This window comes from Eriocheir sinensis, chromosome 8 (genome assembly GCF_024679095.1).
Source record: "Eriocheir sinensis breed Jianghai 21 chromosome 8, ASM2467909v1, whole genome shotgun sequence".
In the NCBI taxonomy this organism is placed as follows: domain Eukaryota; kingdom Metazoa; phylum Arthropoda; class Malacostraca; order Decapoda; family Varunidae; genus Eriocheir; species Eriocheir sinensis.
In genome coordinates, this window is record NC_066516.1 from 15,133,209 (window position 1) to 15,146,118 (window position 12,910).

The following is a 12,910-nucleotide window of genomic DNA, read 5'->3' on the forward strand; positions in this document are numbered from 1 at the left end:
CTTCACCTGCCGCGGCCTTCCCAGGTGCTTCACTACACCGACAGCAGAGGCAGAACGTGGGGAATGAAGGGATGAGGCAACACACTTATCAGGCAGAGACGATCAGACCAGTTCTGTGACGTACACGATGGTCGCAGTGAAATGAAAACAGGCCGTAGAAGAAGAAAACAAATCAGTGCTACTTTCGACAGCGTATTAATATTGATGACACAAATAGCCAAATCCACCGTGTTAGACGTTAGATGATTGTTGTGCTTCCGTGTTTTCTTGATACGTAATATTGAGACGATTAAGGCTCTCAGAATATTCTAACCACCGTGAATATGAAAAAAACAAACATCTGATGATAACGATGAAATATATAAAACGCCGAAAGATGATAATTAAGATATCAAGAGGTTACGTGGACACACACACACACACACACACACACACACACACACAGACACACAACTCAACGCCCCTTCCCCCCGACACACCTACTCATCCTCCCACACGGAAAATAAGCAAACATTACGCCAAGTCTCTCGACACACATAAAGACGTGACACAATAATCGCAGAAGACGAAGGAGGGACGTTAAGGAGTAAATTCTAAGTGTTGGACAGCGTGTTGGCATTAGTTAAAGGAAGGCAGCAAGCTTTTTTTTTATATTATTTTGCCCTTGAGCTGCCTGCCTCCTTTACTGTAAAAAAAAGCGAGGATCAGGAATAGAGGAAGTTCGCAGTAAAAGTAAGCATAGCAGCAGGAACTGAGAAAGATGGAAGAGAAAAGGAAATAGGATCAGGAAATGAGGAAGTTCGAAGAGTAAAAGGAAGTAGGATCAGGAATAGAGGAAGTTCGAAGTAAAAGGAAGCATGGGAGCAGAAATAGAGGAAGATGGAAGAGAAAAGGAAATAGGATCAGCAATAGAGGAAGTTCGAAGAGTAAAAGGAAGTGGAATCAGAAATAGAGGAAGATCTTAAGAGTAAAAGTAGGATCCATATTAGAGGAAGATCGAAAAATAAATGTAAGACAAGGAAGACATGAAGCTGGAAAAGTAAAATGAAGTAGGATCAGGAATAGAGGATTGAAGAGTAAAAGAGAGTAGGATATTAATTAAGGAATAGAAGATAAAGAAAAAGTAAAAGGATGCAAAGTAACAAGTCTCGGGGTAGTTCAGACAAGACATAAGAATCACAGAAGCAACGTGAAGGAGTAAATTCAAGTGTTAGCCATGCAAGGAAGATGGAATTAGTAAAAGTCAACGATCGGAAAAAAAAAATCGGAAGTCGGAGATCGGGAATCGGGAATCTGCAGTCTGGAGTCGGGAAGATACTTGGGTCGAAAACTGGTAGACGGAGGAGGAGGAGGAGGAGGAGGAGGAGGGGGAAAGAATGGGGAAAGAAGAGAAAAGGATTTAGGGATATTTTTGAAGGGAGAGAAAAGGGAGGGAGAAAAGGGAAGACGGGAGGAAGGGAGCGGAAGGGAGATGAGAAGGGGGAAAAGAGAAAAAATAATAAAGGGAGGAAAGTTATCTCCTATCGTCATCGTTTCTATTCGATTCTCTCTTTCACTTAACAATTCCTTTTTCACAATTGTCAACATCGCCACCACCACAACCACCACCACAACCACCACCACAACCACCACCATCATCATTATCATCATTCTTAACCACTGCTGTTTTCTTTTTTTCTTTCCTTCTTTCTTTTCTTGTTAACTGTTTTTCGTGCTGCTTTCCTGCCTATCATCACCCCTATTCCCTCTCACCATCATCATCACCAATTTCCTAACCCTTCAACACCACCGACATCACCTGCCCTTGTTCATTGCGCCATCAACTGACCTCCCTTTTGGCTACTTTTTACTTTTGTCTTTTATGGGAGCGGCGAGCAGCGTTTTTTTTTTTTTTTCACTCTTTTTGTTGCCCTTCAGCCGTTTTCTTTGATGTAAAAAAAAAAAAAAAAAAATCATCACCATCACCACCACCGCCACCACCTCTTCATCCCTCCCGGACACACCACCCATTTCCTTCACCACCACCATCAACACCATCACCAACAACACCATCACCGCTCGTTCTCCCATCACTGCTCAGTCCTTCTCTCCCCTGCCCCATCAAATCTTAGTGTGTACTCAGATTGGCTTCACCACCACCACCACCACCACCACCAGGGGAGTATCACCACCACTAACAGTTCTATAAATCCACGCCGCGACTCTCCTCCACAGCCATAGCAACCTGAGTGACAATTGCCATTCCTTCCCCTTCCTCGCCCTTCCTTTCCCTCCTCCCCTCTATATCTTTCCCTTACTTCCTTTCCCTTCATCCTCCTCTCCCTGCCTTTCACTTCCTTTGCCTTCCCTGCCTCTTGCCTCTGCCCTTCCTCCCCTTACCCTTCCTTGCATCCTCCTCTCCCTGCCTTTGCCCTCCTTTGCCTTTGACCTTCCTTCTCCTTCCATTTCCCGGTCCTTCTTTTCCCTTCATCCTTCTCTCCCTGTCTTTCCCTTCCTTCCTTTCGATGTACAACTATTACTTCCTGGAGACATGAAAAAAAAAAAGACATGTTACAGAGTTCTTTTTTTTTTATGATACATTGTAGCTGTCGGAACATTGGGTTTGATTTAATATTACAGTTGTACATATTAACAGAAAACCTCTTAATATATCGAAATCGAATTTAAAAAAAGCACAAGAAAATCAATAAATAGCAATGAGACCTTCCCTTCCCATCCCTTCCTGTATTTGTTTCCCTTCTCTTCCCGTCCATTCCTTTCCTCTCCACATCTGCCGCTTTTAATAATCTCTTCACTGTTATTTTTTCGTTCTACGCTCCTCAATTCCCTTCAAGCCGTCGCTCTTACTGCTCTCATCACCACCAACATCATCACCACTGATATTGTTCCTCGTGTGATGTTTATGTTGATGATTTTGATGTTTCTTTTTAAATTTGTGTCAATCGATGTTTTTTTTTTATCCTTACCATGACTCACCACCACCACAACTAACACTATTCTTACCCTCAAAAACCATAACCAGCACTACCCTCACCATCACCATCACCACCACCACCACCACTAACACTATTCTTACCCTCAAAAACCATAACCAGCACTACCCTCACCATCACCATCACCCTCACCACCACCACCACCACTACAATCTTTACACCCCTCTCATCTATACTCTCTCATCACCACTATCACCACCACCATCCTTACCCTCATCACCACCACTACCACTACGTTTACTCCCTTCACCACCGCACTATCCTGACGCACTACCACCACTACTCCCCCCCCCTACCCCCCCTCACCACCACAGGCAGCGATGCGTGGGCCCGACACTGTAAATGGTCCCCTCAATTATTCTGTTTTCCCCTATTTATCACGTGGCACTTGCCCTCTATATTTATTATCGGCTGTTTCCCTCCCTCCCTCGGGCCCTCCAGACAGACACAGGGAGGGAGGGAGAGGAAGGGAGAGGGAGAGAGAGGGAGGCAGGGAGGAGAGTGAGGGAGAGAGGAGGGAGATGGGAAGGGACGGAAAGGAGGAGGGAGAGGAAGGGAGAGATTGAAAGAGAGAGGGAGAGAGGGAAAAAGGGAGACAGGGAGAGGGAGGGAGATAAAGAGGGAGGCAGGGAGGAGAGTAAGGGAAAAGGAAAGGGAGAGAGGAGGGGGATGGGAAGGACGGAGAGGAGGAGGGAGAGGAAGGGAGAGATTGAAAGAGAGAGGGAGAGAGGCAGGGTGGGAGAGGGAAGGAGGGAAACAGGGAGAGAAAGAGGAAAGGAGAGGGAGAGAAAGAAAAAGGCAGAGAGGAGAGAGAGGGAAAAGGAAAGGGAGAGAGGAGGGAGAAGGAAAGGGACGGAGAGGAGGAGGGAGAGGAAGGGAGAGATTGAAAGAGGGAGGGAGAGAGGCAGGGTGAGAGAGGGAGAGAAAGAGGAAGGGAGAGGGAGAGAATGAGGGAGAAAAAGAAGGAGGGAGAAAGGGAGAGTAGTTGGACGCGACTCGGTTCGGCAGATTCACTCACTCTCCTTTTTTTTTTCTCTCCCTCTCGCTCCCTGTCTCTCTCACTCCTTTTCTTTTTTTCTTTGTCTCGTATTCTTTGTATTTATCGACTTGACTTTGTTTGTTGGTCTCGTCCGTTATTTTTTTTGTTATCTTTTGTTTTCTTTCTTTTCTATTTTTTTTCTTTTTATCTGTTTTCCCACTTATTTTCGACTTCTTACTTTTTTTCTTTATGTTTGTTTCTTTCTCTAAATGGTCTGTTTGTATCCTCTCTATTTTTTTCTTTCTCTTCACTTCCTAAATTCCGAGTTATTGTATGGTCTATTTTTTATTTATTTTTTTCTATATTTTTGCTTTATTTTCTTTGCCTTCCCGTTTTTCTTATTTTCTTTTCTTTTGTTTCCGCTTCTATTTTTCTTCCCTCGCTTTTCTCGTTTTTTCATTTTCTGAGCCGCTTGCATTGGTTTGTTGATGGTGCTGCTCTCTCTCTCTCTCTCTCTCTCTCTCTCTCTCTCTCCTTTCTTCTTCTTCTTCTTCTTCTTCTTCTTCTTCTTCTTCTTCTTCTTCTTCTTCTTCTTCTTCTTCTTCTTCTTCCTCTTCTTCTTTTTCTTCAATTTGTTTTCCATCTTTTTCTTTCTCTTTTTTTTCTTTTACGTCTTTGTTTTTTGTCCTTTTCTTTTTCGTGTATTTTTTCTTAATTTTTTTCTTTTTCTTTCCCTTCTCCTTCTTCTTCTCCTTGTTCTTCTTCTCCTTCTTCTTCTTTTTCTTCCTCTTCTTCCTCTTTTTTTTCTTTTTTTTTCCTTCTTCTTCTTCTTCTTCTTCTTCTTCTTCTTCTTCTTCTTCTTCTTTTCTCTTTTTCTTTTTCATGTATACAATCTATGTGTTCCGTGCCCAGAAATAAGTCACTTTCTTCTTTTGCGATACTTAGTTGGTCTTGCAATTTTTCTCCGAGTTTGTCTCACATATTCTACATTCACGGACTTACTTATGCGTGTTTGAACAATTTGTCGTGGTCTTCCAAGGCGCCGAGAAAACATAACACCAATGGTCATATTTTTTTCATCTGATCCCGAATAAAAAAGATTGGCATTACTGTTATTAAAATTATTACTAACGCTTTCACCTTTAGCATCCACCTTCAGAACCCGCACATCCCTTCACTAAACACAAAATTAACTGAAGGAGTAGAAAAGTATTATACCCATCCGGTAGAAATTAAACAAAACAAAACAAAAAAATAACGAAAAATTACACCAAAAACAGACAAAAATCAAACTAAACAAGAGGAAAAAAAAAAAGAGTGCGAGAGCGAGAGTGAGAGAGAGACATTTCCACGCACTGTTCAACGAGGCGAGGCTAAGCGAGATGAGTCGAGGCGTTTATGCAGAAAAAAAGGAAAGAAAAAAAAAGAAAAAAAAATTAAAAGTCCACTTCCACCGCTAATTTTCAGGGTCTCCGCGCGACGCACTTTTCCCGTTTTGTGCCTCACCGTCACCCTTTTTGGAGGCATCTGTATGGACATGGGGAGAGAGAGAGAGAGAGAGAGAGAGAGAGAGAGAGAGAGAGAGAGAGAGAGAGAGAGAGAGAGAGAGAGAGAGAGAGAGAGAGAGAATAAAAAAAAAAAAAGAGAGACGCATAGATAGACAAACAGACATTCAGGAATAAATACAGACAGATAGACCCCCTTCCCCCCTACAAACAACCCCCCACCCCCAACGCAAACACAGCCTTTCCCCCAACGCAACACCCTCCCGCCCCCTACACAAACCCTCCCTCCCCCCCCTACCCCCCCCCACACACACCTGCCCATTAAGCCGGGAAAAAGCGGGCGCCGACCAGGTAACAATCAGGTGCGAGTTACGGGGACATAACAAGCGCGGCGCCACGTCGGGCCGCGCCATAACCGTAACGGGGACGGCAAAGATGACTTGATAGTGTTTGGAAGCCTCACTGTAACGCACCCTGCCCCCCCTGTCACCCCTGCCGAGTCCCATGCCTACTTACTTACCTAATTGCCTACCTAAACCTACCCACTGTACTGTTAACTTACCTTTCCTTGCCCCCTGTCAAATTACATTATCCTAGAGTCCTGTGCCTACTTACCTATACCTAATTGCCTACCTAAACCTACCCACTGTACTGTTGCCTTCTCTTCCCTTGCCCCCTGTCACACCACGTCACCCTAGAGTCCTTTATATGCCTACTTACCTTCCCTACCTGCCTATCTACCCACTCTACTTTTGCTTTACCTTCTCTGTTCCTTGTCACTGTTACCCTATGGCCTATACCTACCTACCTACCTATCTATCTACCTTGCAATATACCGTCGGCCTACCTCCCTACTACCTGTTACCTTATACCTACCTACCTACCTGCCTACTACACCTGCCTTGCTCTCTGTCGCATAACGTTACCCTAAAGTACTAAACCTACCCACCTACCTACCTACCAATCTACTCACTGTACCGCTGCCTTACCTTCCCTGCTCCCTGTCTCACCTGTCTCTCTCCACCTTTGCTACATCACCACCTTCCCTTTTACTTCTCATTATCGGCAGCTTACCTGTACTGCTTCTTCCCACTTTCCCTGACCGCCCCATCACCTTGCCCTTTCACACCTATTCCACTTGCCCCTGTTTGCCCCATTCCTGCCTCAGCCTTATCCTTATCCACCCTTCCTCCTTGTGTCCATGCAATATCGAGTTACTTTCTACCCCGGCTTCACCACTAGCATCACCATCATCACCGGGAATATCATCACCACCCTGCTACCGACACCACCAACACTAACCAAAACCTTATCACTTGCATCATAAACATCATCACCACCGCCATCAACATCGCATCCACTGCCATCACGCTGCTGCCACTAGTAATGAAAGGGAAAGTCTACTTGTTGAGGGGGAGATCAAAGCGTTTAGGTGTGAAAAAATATAAAAGTACTTCTCCTTATCTTGTTCTGTCTCATTTGTTTCTGTCTCTGTTTCTCTTTCTCAATTTTTGTCTTGTTTATGTCCTCTTTTAAAGGCATGCCTCCACGTCTGCCTCACTGTCTTATCGGCTCGCTTTTCGTGCTTACCGGGTATTTCAATAGTAGCTACTTAGTCACTCTTATCTAATTTTAAGGACCAGAACGTTTTGAACAATAGCTCCGGATGATAACAAATTAAGAGATAGGAGAGAAAAAGTAAATAATTACAAACATTTTCACAAAATACCAAGAGTATACCATAATTATGCACACACACACACACACACACACACACACACACACACACACTGGTCCCAAAACTAATTTTCCAAGATATTCGAAAAAAAATCTTGCCCACACCGCAAAACCTGTTCCCCACTCAGATAAAAATACAAAGAGAGAGAGAGAGAGAGAGAGAGAGAGAGAGAGAGAGAGAGAGAGAGAGAGAGAGAGAGAGAGAGAGAGAGAGAGAGAGAGAGAGAGAGAGAGAGAGAGAGAGAGAGAGAGAGAGAGAGAGAGAGAGAGAGAGAGAGAGAGAGAGAGAGAGAGAGAGAGAGAGAGAGAGAGAGAGAGAGAGGGTAATTAAAACTGTGCGCGTTTCCCGTATGCTAATGTGGCGACAAGTTTAGGTGGGCGCGTTATGGCAAGGGACAGGTGGTGGCGGCCGGCGAGGGAACATTCCGCTCATTATACCGTACAGAGTGTGTGTGTGTGTGTGTGTGTGTGTGTGTGTGTGTGTGTATTCTTCCTGGTTGTTAGTTTGTCCGTCTGTGTGTTTGTATTTACGGTATTTATAGATATTCGTCAGTCCGTCTGTTATTTTCTGCCTGTCTGTCTGTCTGTCTGTCTGTCTGTCCGTCTCTCTCTCTCTCTCTCGGTTCTGTATAAAATTACGCGGGCTTAATTATTTCGTTTGCATTTTATAATATTTTTTACTTTGCGCGGAAATATTGTGAACCGTAAAGAATTATATTATTATTATTATTATTATTATTATTATTATTATTATTATTATTATTATTATTATTATTATTATTATTATTATTATTATTATTATTATTATTATTATTATTATTATTATTATTATTATTATTATTATTATCATTAACTTATCTATAATTATTCTTATCATCCAAGTTAATATACACATGATCATTATTATCACGATCACCACAAATTTTGATTGATGATGAGATGCATGATATCAACTCCTCCTCCACCTCCTCCTCCTCCTTCCCTCCATCGGAACAACACAGTGCAAGTGCAGAAGGATATGCATTATACGACGAAGACGCACGGGACGAGGACGAGGAGGAGGAGGAGGAGGAGGAGGGGAATCAGTCGGAAGAAGGAGGGCCAGTAGGAGAACATGAAGCAGGAAAATGAGCAATAGAAGGAGGAGGAGGAGGAGGAGGAGGAATCAGTCGGAAGGAGGCCCAGTAGGAGAAAATAAAGCAGGAAAATGAGCAATAGAAGAAAGAAAAAACGAAGAAATAACAGCAGGAAAAAGACCAACTGCAAACGAACGAGGAACAAGACGAGCACCAACACCAGACGAAGCAAATGAAGTTCAAGAAATAGCAGGAGGAAGATCACCACCACCACCACCACCAGAAGGAGGAGCAGAAGGAGGAGCAGCAGCAGGAGGAGGAGGCAGAGGCAAGGCGTCGGCAGTATATCAGAGGCTTGTAATTAAGAACATCCAACATTCCACACGCGCCGCGCCCACCACATATTGAGGGGCGAGGGGCGTGTGGACTCATCTCTCTTCATTTGAGCGTAATTTCAGAGAGATTGAGATTGTTGGAGGGGCGTGGAGGGAGCGCAAAGAGGGGGGAAGGGGGAGGGGCAGGGGGCTAGGGGGGGCTGGGGAAGGCGTATGATGGATCGTGTCGCTTAACTAACGATCGGTATTTAATTTGTCCCGGATTTTCCTTGGACGGAACGCGCCGGAATCCACTTCGAAGGAGGCGCTGGAGGAGGAGGAAGAGGAGGAGTTGCAAGATGAGGAAGAGGAGGAGGAGGAGGAGGAGGTTAAAGAGGAGAGAAGGTGCAAAAAGGAAGGCGATGATGATGCGAATGACGTTTGTAAGGAAAAAAAAGAATGGTAGGCAGAAAGAAGGGAAGGCAGGAATGAATGAAGGAAGGAGGGTAGGAAGAAAAGGGCGGAGAGTGATTATAAGGATGATGGAATGGAGGAAGAAAATCATTGTGGAGATCGCAGAAAAAGTGAAAAATGAAGGGAGAGAGAAAGTACGGTACAAACAATGGAAACGATGAAAAGATAATATGTAAAGCAGCGAAAATATGTATCTTGTGAAATAATACCAGGAAAAAGAATGATCAGAGAGAGAGAGAGAGAGAGAGAGAGAGAGAGAGAGAGAGAGAGAGAGAGAGAGAGAGAGAGAGAGAGAGAGAGAGAGAGAGAGAGAGAGAGAGAGAGAGAGAGAGAGAGAGAGAGAGAGAGAGAGAGAGAGAGAGAGAGAGAGAGAGAGAGAGAGAGAGAGAGAGAGAGAGAGAGAGAGAGAGAGAGAGAGAGAGAGAGAGAGAGAGAGAGAGAGGAAAACATCTGTTCCGGGTCTGACTAAAAAGTTTACTCATTATCGAGGGCCAGCGGATATTATAATAGTTTTTATTAATCTTCAGCCGCGGAGGAGGAGGAGGAGGAGGAGGAGGAGTCACAGATGTGGTATAATACTGCGGAAAGCACAAGAAGAGAATAAATTTAATAACACGAAAATCAAGATACACACACACACACACACACACACACACACACACACACACACACACACACACACACGATATTAATAATTTACCCTCAACAACTTCTTATACCCTTCGCCCATTCCCCCCCCCTCCTCTCTCTCTCTCTCTCTCTCTCTCACAGGAAAGAAAAATAGGGGACGGAATAATTGTCTCTCTCCATCATCACCCCAAGACATTCATCTCAAACTTAGGAGGAGGAGGAGGAGGAGGAGGGGGTGAAGAGAGGGAGAGGAGGAGGTGAATGAGAGAGGAAAGAAAATAAATAGTCTTGTATCGGACGAACAAAAATAAATCGAAAACAATCTAAAAAAAAAAAAATCAAAGCTGCGAAAACAGTACTAATGATCAACTCAAAACGAAGAACGATATCAATTAATTATCCCCCCCCGAAGAAAAAAAAACAGTATGCAACATGATGGAATGAAACACGAATAGGTAGGTCTGATTGTCTTAAGTAGATCACATAGACTTGGGTAGGCTAGGTAGGAATGGGTAGGCTAGGTAAGGTTGGGAAGCCTAGACAGGATTGGATAGGTTAAATATGGTTGGGTAGGCTGGGTAGGACAAGTAGGTTAGCGTAGGATAGTTAGGTAGGTTAGAATTTAAGATGAAGCAGGCTTGGGAAGGCAAGATAGGTTACTAAGTTAGGCTTGAGTAGGTTAGGTGCGGTAGGCTAGGTTGGACAAGGCAGGTTAAGTTAGGGCAGGCTCTGTAGGGGAAGGCAGGTCAGGGCAGGCTTCTTAGGGCTAGGAAGGTTAGGATAGGTTAGGTGGGGTTGGCAACGAAGGGTGAGGTAGGTTACTAAGATTGGCTAGGTAAGGCAAGGTAGGGTACGGTAAGCCAGATAGGTAAAGTAAGCTAGGTAAGGCAAAGTAGGTTAGGGAAGGCCAGACAGGTGAAGCGAGTGAGGGTAGGTTTGGCAGGTTAGTCGAGGCAGGTTAGGGAAGGGCAGGTGGGGGCAGGCCGAGCAGGGCGGGCGGGCGGCAGGCTGGTTGGTGTTCCGCGTCCCGGCAGCCGTCAAGCGATTACATCAGTGAATCTCGTCTGTAATGAAGCTATTAACAGCGGCGCCTTTCATTACGCCGGCCATTATCGTGCAGCCTGCCGATACAGCACAGCCAATAAGCGCTAAACTGAGCGACCGCTGAACTGGCAACATCGATTCACCTCCCTTCCCCTCCCCTCCCTTCCCCTCACTTCCCTTCCCCTCACCTTACACTTGCTTCCCTATTTCTTTATTCCCTTTTACCATCTTTCCTCCTTTCCCTTTAAATCTTTCCTTCCTTTTTTATTTTGTTTACGTTTCCTCATTTTGTTTTCCTCTCTTCTCGTTTTTCCCCTGCCTTACACTCCCTTCACTTCTTCCCCATCTCCCCTATTCCTCTCCTTATACCTGATACAACCCCTTTCCGTCTCTCCTTTCATTAAGTTTACGTATTCTCGGTCGCCCCCCCCCCCCCCCACACCCAGGGAAAGCGGGAATGGAGGGGAAAAAACGAGAAAGCAACATATGGTGGACAAAGTATGAGGAGAGGTGAGGAAGCAAAAGGAAGGAGTGGAGGAAGAAAGTGAGAGGGAGAGGGATGAAAAGAAGAGTAGTGCGGTGAGTTGAAGGAGCAAAGGGGAGATGGAGAGGGTGGGAGAAGGTGAGGGATGAGGGGAAGGGGGTTATGTAGGAAAAGGGGAATATGAGGAGGATGTGACACGCGGGAAAGGGGTGAGGTGGGGTGAGGGAGGAGAAGGGAAGAATGGGAGGGCGGGAGAAGGAAAAGGATCAAGGGAAGTGGTTTGAAATGAGATGAGGAATAAATAGTACAGAAGGGTTAAGTTCGTGCGTAACATATAATTATTTTTTGTGTTCATTTATATCAAAAGAACTAAGCTATTCGAGTGGTGTTTTCATGCCTCGTATAAAAAGACTGACATTTTGAATAACAACAAAATCACTCAATCTTACTTGTATTAATTATTGAGGGCAGGTAAGGCGTATGCTGGGGTGACACCTGAACCTGAAGAGAGAAAAAGAAGTTTGGATAAGTGACATACAAAAAAAAAAAGTATGAACAAACGATAACAAAGACACACAAGCAGACGGACACATACACAGGAAGAGGAGGAGGAGTAGCAGGAGGAAGAAGAGGAGGAGGGGGAAGAAGAGGGAAGAGGAAGAGGCGGAGGAGGAACCAGCAGGCCGCAATATAAAAATCCGGCCGGAAACAGACTCGTATCTAATTTGCAGCAGGTGAGAAAAAATTAACCTTTCCCTTAATTTGGCAGCAGGGAGAGCCGGTGTGTTCCGCCTTCCCCTTCCACGAGACGGAACGGAAAAAACACACACGGATAAAAAATAAAAAACATCACCCAAACTTTTCATCATTTGCGGCAGAAGAGGAGGGAGAAAGAGAGAAAGAGAGAGGAGGAGGAGGAAAAGAGAGAGAGAAGGAGAGAGAGAGAAGAGAGAGAGAGAGAGAGAGAGAGAGAGAGAGAAAAAGAGGAGAGAGAGAGAGAGAGAGAGAGAGAGAGAGAGAGAGAGAGAGAGAGAGAGAGAGAGAGAGAGAGAGAGAGAGAGAGAGAGAGAGAGAGAGAGAGAGAGAGAGAGAGAGAGAGAGAGAGAGAGAGAGAGAGAGAGAGAGAGAGAGAGAGAGAGAGAGAGAGAGAGAGAGAGAGAGAGAGAGAGAGAGAGAGAGAGAGAGCGAGAGAGAGAGAGAGAGAGAGAGAGAGAGAGAGAGAGAGAGAGAGAGAGAGAGAGAGAGAGAGAGAGAGAGAGAATGGTGCATTTGCTCTCTTTCTAATAATCATCGACAAAAAAAAAAAAAAAATCCAGGGCCAATACTTCTTGTTTTTTGCCATTTTTCTACTTACCATCTATACGAGAGAGAGAGAGAGAGAGAGAGAGAGAGAGAGAGAGAGAGAGAGAGAGAGAGAGAGAGAGAGAGAGAGAGAGAGAGAGAGAGAGAGTAAAATACACCTATAAATATTTTCCTGTGTGTGTGTCAGTCGCTAAATGATCCTTTTAGTTTATTTTTAAAAAGTGGCGGGAATAGACTTAATGGGCGAGCAGGGCAGCGCTGAACCCCAAGCGTCATTTGTTTCTCTCTCTCTCTCTCTCTCTCTCTCTCTCTCCTGGTCACCTTTCTCTCTTTTCCTCTTTGTATAATTTTTTTTACACACGTCTATGTCTC

General features: G+C 44.6%; 1 protein-coding gene and 1 pseudogene across 1 annotated transcript in view; both read right to left on the reverse strand.

The window, feature by feature from the left end:
* The window catches only part of LOC126995597 (homeobox protein araucan-like), a 44,932-nt gene extending 33,214 nt beyond the window's left edge, over positions 1-11,718 (reverse strand). The window contains exon 1 of the mRNA XM_050855292.1: positions 11,686-11,718. The gene's annotated coding sequence lies outside the window, so the exon portion shown is untranslated. The remainder of the gene's footprint in view (positions 1-11,685) is intronic.
* Positions 4,532-5,026, reverse strand: LOC126995349 (protein SREK1IP1-like; annotated as a pseudogene).
* Positions 11,719-12,910: the final 1,192 nt, after the last annotated feature.